The following is a 9535-nucleotide window of genomic DNA, read 5'->3' as shown; positions in this document are numbered from 1 at the left end:
TAGATTTCCTATTTAGAAAATAGCACTAGGGTTGTAGGCAATTCCTTATCTTTCCTTTCCTGAATAGAGCCCCAAGAAATTGTAAAGGAAATATGATACTGCAAAACGCCTTTATTCTTGTGAGGTAACATTGGAAGTCCCCATGTCAACAGCTGCAAGGCAGTCACATGCTTAACAGAACAAGGAGCCCTACAAAGGAAGAAGTTAACTTTAGCTTTGAAAATCCTTTTAGCCTCCATGATTTTGATGGCTTTAAATTTGTCACCTGAATGCGATATTAACATAATTGTCTGCATTTCAGCTAATGAATGCACCTGCTTCTAAGACTTTATTTTAGCAGTTTTAATGAGCTCTTCAAAAGAGTTTGCCTGGACTTACTGCACTGCTAGAGAAATAGCAGCTGTAAGCAACTAACAACACATTCAGTATTTGAATCAAGCTCTGTGAAGTTGTTCAACTTGAGAAGGAGTATCTATCCATCTGTCCGTGATAAGGGAAATGAAGCTGAGATGTAGCTGTGGCATTTGGAAAAAGCACTGGAGTTAAGTGAGGCTGACCAAAGAAGGTTACTCTGCTTGGCCATAATGTATGGATCCCAAATAATTCATTTAAGCTCTCTAAATCCCAGTTTCTGATCTATGTAATAATGGTACCCATCTTATAAGCTTATTGTAAGGATTAAATGCCTCATCTATTGTAAGCGCACTCCAAAATGTTAAATTTTATTATAATTATTAGATTTATTAAGAAACTTGAATTCAGATGTATGAAGCAAATTCTGTTTGATTGGCTGTAGGTTGTGAGATGGTTCTTACGTGAATAATTGCTCATTGAGACCTATAGTAAGAAAAAAACCAAAGTGATCTCTTTTACTTAAGTTCAGGAAGTCTGTTTCAGTGCCGAATCGTACCTTAACCCCACAGTGAAGATTTTTGAAAGGGAAGATGTTAACCAATCTCCAGAAGTCCAAATCCCTAAATGATCCTATAAGCCACTTAGAATTTAGAAATATTATGTAGATGTTAGGATACTAGCACAATATTTACTTTTAATATATATTTTAATACTTTTCATTATATTATCAAATTCATGTCATGCTTGTTTCACTCTGATTTCAACACCACATTCTCATGATAATAATCTCCCTCTTCCTTTTTGTCCATATGCTCCTGGGTACTTTAAAAAGTAACTAGTAATAACCCATTCAAAACTCAGTTGAATGGAAAATGAAACATAGGACAAATGTTGCTTTAAAGATACACACAGCAAATACTTACAGATCAATTGGAGGTAACACCCTGGAATAAAAGTGCCACAGATTTTGATCTCTCTTTCTGAAGCTCAGTAATATAGGTAGCACAAAGGTGAGATAATTGTTAAAAAAATGGAATATTCTCCTATTCTCTTTTTATTTCAGTAAAAGCAAGACAATTATTCTGGCTGAGATTGAAGTAATTTATTTTCCAGATTCCTTTTCCCCTTTCCACAATTCTGGCCAACAGCCTTCCCTCAATAATTGGAGCTATTTCATTGGTGTTTCACCCCACATGCCGGAATGCTGGAGAATCACTCAGGAGACAGGACCAGCTTAGGAATCTCCACCAACTTGTTACAGAGGTTTCTCTGGAAAGGCATTGCATTCTAGAAACCACCAACTTGAATCTGCTGGAGTAGGTAGGCTTCTGGTAACTGCTTGCATCCCATTTCAAAAGATCCACTTTATCCAGACACGCATGAAGCATCTTTCCAGAAGACATTCAGTTCTACTCTTTGACCTCAGCTTTGCAATTTGAGAAAACATCTCCAAGGGAGCTCACCTCCAGTCGCCCTGTGACTGTGTTTTGCTACTGAAGGCAAGCTGACCTCATACTGATGAGGACCTGTTGTCTATGGCCTGGCTACTTATAGTGTGGTCCTCAGAAGGGCAGCATCAGCATTGCCTGGGAGCCAGTTAGAAACACAGAGTCTCAGGCCCCATCCAAGACCTACTGAATTGGAATTTACAGCTTCACAAGCTTCCCAGTTGATCCATATGCACATTTAGGTTTAAGAAGCAGTAGTCTAAGGAATCTGCCTGAGATTGCTTTTTACAGCAACAGAACTCACCATCTCCTTTTCCAAAGTTGTATCCATTCACTTTCCACTTCCAGTCTCTACACAGATTTCTCTGCAGTGCTGCAGGGCAAACTATCTCTATTTTGGATGAGTTCCCAAGCTGTGGGGCTTGTAGTGATTTGCATTTCTATGGTTCAGGTGGTCAAATGTGTGTATAGCACAGCCTCCCACTAGCCAAACCGTACTCAATCCCCTCCAAGTCATCTTGCCCTCCTGATTCCCACAGCTGTAGTGTTACCATGTTCATAAATTATTGTTAAAGAAGGAAATTGCCAAAAGAAAAAAAAATAGTCTCTATAAACCTGCATAGTTTAGAGCTAAAGAATATGTTAAAATTTTCCATCGTGGAAATTTCCCAGCTACTGGGCTCTTTCGTTTTTTTTTTTTTTTTTTTTTCAGAGCTGCAAGCAAAGAATGGAAATTTCCAATTGCAGCATCAAGGGCTGCTGTTCTGCTGACTGTCTTGCTCAGCCAGGGTCATCTGCTTCTCTAAGACATCAAGGAATGCCAAGGTAGGTCTGAGAGAACACACACACTTCCTCTGCAGGAAGGAAGGAATGTCTTTGTGCTGCCTCCAAGCTGTGATGAGGAGAGGGGCAGGAGAAGTGACATGCCCTACTCCATCCACCTGAAGTGTGAATTTTGTTATTGTTACCACCTATCAGCAGCTTATCCTATTTGGTATCTTTCCCATGTCAGCTGGCTGGCAGGTCTTTCGTTTTTAAGAAATCCCTAAGGTGAGTGGGAGATGCAGAGAAAGGAAAGGAACCAACAGTTGTTGAGGTCTACTCTTCTAGGTACTCCAGCAGTTAAATGATATGTTATATCATTTAACCTTTACATGACCCACCAAAGGTTAACTTCTGATTTTCTGCACCCAAGCTTCATTTGGAAGCTTCATTTTTCCTTCCTGAGATAGCCCTACCTCCCCACAACCCTCCCAGAAACTGGTCATCTTCAAGTATCCCGCAAGTTTTGTCCCCACCTCTTCAATGTCAACAGCTCCGTTCCTTTTCACTGTATCTAAGTTGAAATATATTTCCCTTCACAGCTGGTGCTGATGTCTGAGTCAACAGGCATCTAATAGTTCCCTGAATCCTGTCATGTTCCTCCCTATGCACTACTGCTGATACTACAGAAGGCTGATGGTGGCAGCTCCATGGAAAGCCAAGTGTAAAGATGTCAGCTTCTTGCAAACAAGGCCACACGTCCTGACTGGCTCTGGGCCAGAGAGAATGTTCTCACACCTAGGCTGTGGGACTTGTCTGGGTGGTTTGAGAGTTTTGGGTTTTTTTGTGTTTTGCTTTTTTTTTTTTTTTTTAGATTTTTGGGGGATTCTGAATGACTCTAAGGAGCAAGGGCGACTTATGTTTACTTTCTTCTTACTGACAGGCCATGTTTTCAGGAAAAGAACAGTTAAGGAGGATTTCTGACATCACTGCTCCTATTTATACTTAACATTATTTATTGAGGCAAGTTTGGTAATAATGAAGATATTCTGGCAATAAATAAAAAAAAATCATTACATGGCTAGTGAGTTTTAAACAGAATATTTATTCCCTATCTGTCTTTTCAATCACTTCTATATCCATAGATAGCAATGTTGTCTTTGAATACAGTGACCAATTTTAATGCCACCTGATAACAAAGTGGAGGGGAGTGGGAATGGTCAGCAAGAATATCTAGGTCTATTTAGGCTTTAGTCTCAAAGGCTGCTATTTAGACTTTAGTCTCAAAGGCTGATGTTCAGTTTAGTCATTGGTTACTTCTGTGATAACAATTTTCCTTATCTCCTTAACCCATTAAAACTGAGTCTGATTTCCTGGTGAAATTCATTAAGATGGCATTTTAATATGGGTCTGGGTCTCATATGACATGTACCACACTTGTGACAGGCTTCTTTCTACACCTCCGCTGCATCTGTCATTAGCTAGAGGATATTGGTCCTCTTAGTTGAAGACAATGATGATTCATCTCTGTGGGTGGGGCTGAATAGGCTGATATATAATGAATATGCCGTTCCACTTTAGACCGCAGAGGTGATTTTTTAAAAAATTTATAGCTGGAATACATGCTGATTTAGATGCTGATTGATTGATTTCAATCACGGCCCCAATTTTCTCCCTCCTGTTTCCTTGCCCCTTTCAATGTGACTTTGCATCCCTCCCATCAAGAGGTAGACTCTATTTCCCCACTTAGGCCACTGAATCTAGGCTGGCCTTTTGACTTGCATTGGCCACTAGAATGCAACAGAAGTAACAGTGTGCCAGTTCCATGTCTAAGCCTAAGTGTGTGCTTCCACTTTCTTTCTTGGAACTTGCCATTGCTACGTGAACAAGTCTAGGCAAGCCTGCTGGAGGATGAGAGATGGTGTGGAGTAGAGAGGAGCCATCCTAGCTGAGGCCGTCCCGGACCAGCCAGCCCACAGCTAACATACCAGCTGACCACAAATGCGTGAGCAAGCCCACCAGGATCAACTGGGCCCAGGCCAGATCAGCAGAACCACTCAGCCAACTCACAGTCTCATGAGAAGTAGTAAAGCCACTAAGTTTCAAGGCGTTTGTTATGAAGCAATAGGTAACTAATACAATGACAGATTCCCTTCTTTTTTTTCTGACTGCCAGGAAGTTCAGAGTCAAATTTGAAGGCCAATCACAGAATCTATGTTCATTCATTTATTCATGTTTATTGCACCCTTCATGGCTAACATATTTGCATTCTTCTCTCCTTGGTAGTGAACTTAAAAAATTTAATAATCTATTGTTGGCATGTTGGTTCTAAACCAACTCAATCTCCTGTTTTAAATATTTAGGTGGTTTTTACTTATCATCAGATTAGAAGAGATGACTTTAGAGCAGGATTGGCAAACATTTTCTGGAAAAAGCCAGCTAGTAAATATTTTAGGCTTTGCAGGCCATACAGTCTCTGTCACAACTACTCAACTCTGCTGTTCTAGTGCAAAAGCAGCCCTAGACTACGTGTAAACAAATGAGCATGGCTGTGTTCCAAAAAAACTTAATTACAAAAACAGGCAGTGGGTAGGATTTGGCCCTCAGGCCATAGTTTGCTAACCTCTGATCTAGAGAAATCTACATTACTATGCAAAAACACCTGCATCCATACTATAATCCCATCACCTTTATTGTAATTCATCTCAATTACTTTGAAAAAACAGGTAAAGCAGGTGAATTTACTTCCTCTATCAAAAGACAAAAAGGGGCTGATTATAGAGCAATGCTGTATAGAGACTAACAGCATTTGTACCAGGGCAAGCAATTATACTGAACAACTTAAAATTCCCTAGCCACTTTGTCCCTGACTGGTTATTTAGTTAATGTTAAAGGCCAGGGTAACACAAGCGATGTCTCATTTGTTTTGTTTCATTTCTCAGCCTCTAATCTCAAATACTCATTTAACAAACGCACGCTGTATGTCACAATGAGGATGGGGCTCTGGTCGTACTTGCCTACTCGGAGCTCCCTGAATGTATTGTGCTATTTCACGCCTCTCTAGCTCTGCACACAATGTTCCTTCTGCCTGGAACACACTTAGCCCTCTTCTCTTACTGGCTAACACCCACTCGCTGATCAAAACTAAGCTCAATGATACTGCCTCTTGGAAGACTTCCCTGAGTGCACCTCCACCTCCTCACCCTCAACCTCCAGTCCGCACACTCAGTCTCAGCATTTATTCTACTAAGTTAATAATTAAAACAGCTAATCATATTTATACGGTGCCAGGCACTTACTATGTGCCAGGCACTGTTAAATACAGTCATTTAACTGAAATTATCAGTATACTTTCCTGTTTCTCTAGTCCAAGCACACATTCAAAAACATTTATTACCTCCCAACTGTTGGGCTAGATAAAGATAAATAAATTTAACACAAGCCTGTAATATACAGTGTAAGCCCACTGAGGACACGTACTGTGTCTTATTTGTCTTTACTTTTCAACACCTAACAGTGTCCAGAGCAGAGATTTTAAATTAATATTAGATGAATGAATGAATGAAAATAGCTAACACTTATACAGTACAGAATATGTACCAGGCAATGTCCTAAGCTCTTTACATGTCTAAACTCATTTAATCCTCATAATGACTTTATGGGGTAGCTGGTATAATTATCACCATTTCACATATGGGTAATAGAAGGCAAGGAGAATTTTTAAGTAACCTTCCCAAGGTCACATAGATAGTACGTGACAGAGCTGATTCCAGAGTCCATGTTCATAACCACTGGATGAAATAAAAGCTTGAGTGACTCAGCATAAATCCATTGCCACTCTTGGGAAAGTAATTCAAAGGATGCATCCTTGAAGACATGGGTGATCCAGTGGCAGTGGTTATGTGCTTGGGTTTAGGAGTTAGAATTGTATTCACATTTGCACTCAAGTGCTCAGGGTAAGTGACAGGGTAAGTGAACAGTGTTGTTGGTGCTGCTGACAGTGCCTCCAAAGTGCACCCTCACATTTATTCACAGACCATTACAGTTGCATTCTGAACTCCAAGCTGATTTCTCCCACGGCCGTCTCCTCTTCTCGAGTAGGCATGCATTGACACTTGAGGAGCGACTCCAGCTACCTGCCAGCATGTGACTGCTGTTTTGACTCTTCCCTGGTGGCAAGCAGGATTATACAGTAGATCCACCCAGGCTGGCCTATTCCAATGGACACTTGAGCAAATAAGCATTTTGAAGAAAACTACACAGGAATATCCATAATGTTGGTGAACTTGGCCAGCCATGTGCATTTTTTTAAAAAGATTGCTGCCAGTCACTCACTGATGGCTTTGTAAGTCCCCATGGGGCCTCCCAGGCAATATGCCACTCAGTGGGGAAGACAGAGACAGGAAGAGATAGTGACTAGCCTGCAGCTGTCTCTGAGGACAGGCTTGCTCGGCTGAAAAAGAAAGAACAGATATTTTCAATAGAATTTTGCTTATGAAACAAACATGGGTTTGGAAAGTTTTAGGTTTGAGCATTAGGACATCAGAAAATAAAAGTGATCACAGAGTCCCTGCAGACCCTTTAAGTCCATAGTCCCTCTGAGGGTAGAACAAATGGGCCCATTCTCCTGCCTCCAGGCAGTTTTCTTCAAAAAACTAGACTCTTCCTCTTTTCTTCCTTTGCAGTTAGGTACATAGGAGGAGGCAAAGAGGCAATTTGCTTGGTGGCCTCCATCGATGGCCTGAAGGACCTAACAAAGATGTGCCAGGGCCGGGACTAGCTCCCACAAGCTCCCACTTCTCAGTCTGAGGCACAACAGAGACCAATAAGAATTCGACAATTCAAGAACTGGCTCTTGCAAGCAACCATGTGTCACTGCAGAGCTGTGCAAGACTGTACCTGCAAGTACATGATAAGGTATAAGAAGATCCTGTCTTTCCCTTTCTCCCCGACAGGCTTACCTCCATCAATAATTAATCATGGGACTTCTCCAGGAAAACATTGATTGGCTGGCCGGAAGACTTGAGAAATATTCAGTTGCCCAGTATTCTTGTGCACCTACAAACACATTTTTCAGGGCTTGGGTAGAATTTATAGCACCCAATTTTCCAATTAAAATAATCCAAATGTTATTGTATTTATAGCCCCTTGCATACAGTTTAACGCTTAATAATTCTCTGCTTGTTTCATTATGTAAAACTTGCATTTTCCCATCTAGATCATAAACTCATTGGGAGCAGGGATCATGTCTTTACTTCTTTTGAATCCTCCACAGCACCAAGCACAGAATGGAGGAGCGCAGTACTGGGTGGTCAACAGGAAAGACCACAGGACAGTGTCTGGAGGCCTGGGTAGTTTCTGTGCCCCCTGCCCCATTCAGCTGGGTGTTAGACCTTCAGGAAGCGTTTAAGTCTCTGACATGCAATTTCCTCATCTTAAAATTGCCCACTTACCTCACCGGTTTGTTAGGAGGATCAAATAAGATAACATATGTGAAAGTATTTTGTAAACCAAGATTTCTTAGCTACTGAAATGTAAAAAATCATCAGAAGGGCATTTAGTAAATATGTGATTGATTTTTAATGATAAGGTATTGTCTTCCCTTCTCTCCTATATTCAATTCCTTTAGGAGTTTTATTTCTCAGGATTTAATTTTATCTGAGTGGCAAACCACTCCACAACTTCCTGATACTGTGTGAATTGTCCCCTAGTGCATTTCGCCCCATAGCTACCTTAAAATGTGATTGAAATCTAAGCAAACCAGCCAACAAAGTCACAAGGCATACCATGGTTACATCTATCACTCAGGGCTCCCAGAGACCAATGCCTTTGTAACCCACAGAGTTTCAGAACCTTTCTTGTGCTATATCAGCCCACTCGAATTGTACCCTGGACAAGGATTATGTATTTTTCCATATTCTGGTGCATACTTGATACATGAGAGTGGCAGGTCATTGCTCTAAGCCCAGGCCAGCTGAGAAGAAAATGAAAAACGTGGCAACTTACATGAGAAATTTTACAAAGAGATGACACTATGAAACAGACTTTTAGAATGATTCATTTATTCATCATCTTTATTTTCTATTTGCTCTTAGCAAAGAAGACAATCTCTCTGTAGTAACAAAATTCTATATGATACGTTAGAAAAATCTTCTTTCAAACGTGGTTATTCCCCAAATTCTTCTGGAAGATATAAAGTTTAGTCACAGGGTTTTTTCTCACTTAACTGGAGAAAAAAATGGAGACACTAAGACATAAAGTAAGCTGTATATTCTAGGAATTAGCTTATAGAGATTTCTGATTCCCCACCTAATACTCTGGGGAATAACATGAAAGTAAAAATAACTAGAGAACTGATGACTTGTTTCTGCTAAGTATTGTCATAACTCACTGAAAATTTTTAATTTCAGTATTTTCAATTAATTCATGAAAGCTATGTAAGCCTATTTTTTTTCCAAGTTCAATCAGAGAATGTCAACTGCAGGACTTATATACAGGGTATATATTGAAGCATTTTTTTGACAGATTGAATCTAGACCAGTTTTGAACTCCATCGATGAACACATTTATGATGCTCTTTTTAAGGGGCATAAAAAGAGGAATCTCTTTTTAAGAATTAACCAATCCAGAACAGTTTTCTGAAATCTCATTTATTTTCTTTTTAACACTTTTTATTATGGAAAGTTTCACACATACCCAAAGGTAGAAAGAAGAGTAAAAATGAACTTCCATCCTTATGAACAGTCACCCAGCTTCAACATATGGCCAACCTTGTGAAGCCTCACTTTATTTTCCTGAGGAAGATTCGCTCTGAGCTAACATCTGTTGCCAATCTTCCTCTTTTTGCTTGAGGACGATTCGCCCTGAGCTCACATCTGTGCCCATCCTCCTCTATTCTGTATGTGGGTCACTGCCACAGCATGGCTGATGAGCGGTGTAGGTCCGTGCCAGAAGCAGAGCACGCTGAGCTT

At 40.3% G+C, this 9535-nt stretch overlaps 1 protein-coding gene and 1 long non-coding RNA gene across 3 annotated transcripts in view; one reads left to right on the top strand and one right to left on the bottom strand.

Moving 5' to 3' along the window:
- MKLN1 (muskelin 1) overlaps positions 1 to 9535 on the bottom strand; it is a 315619-nt gene that overhangs the window by 256132 nt on the left and 49952 nt on the right. The window lies entirely within an intron of this gene.
- On the top strand, positions 1529 to 3367 carry LOC131397370 (uncharacterized). Its single transcript, XR_009216752.1, has 3 exons — positions 1529 to 1674; positions 2515 to 2627; positions 3167 to 3367. It is a non-coding gene; the product is annotated as an uncharacterized LOC131397370 (long non-coding RNA).

The sequence above is a fragment of the Diceros bicornis genome, chromosome 3, assembly GCF_020826845.1.
Source record: "Diceros bicornis minor isolate mBicDic1 chromosome 3, mDicBic1.mat.cur, whole genome shotgun sequence".
In the NCBI taxonomy this organism is placed as follows: domain Eukaryota; kingdom Metazoa; phylum Chordata; class Mammalia; order Perissodactyla; family Rhinocerotidae; genus Diceros; species Diceros bicornis.
This window is presented reverse-complemented; position numbering and strand designations above follow the sequence as displayed.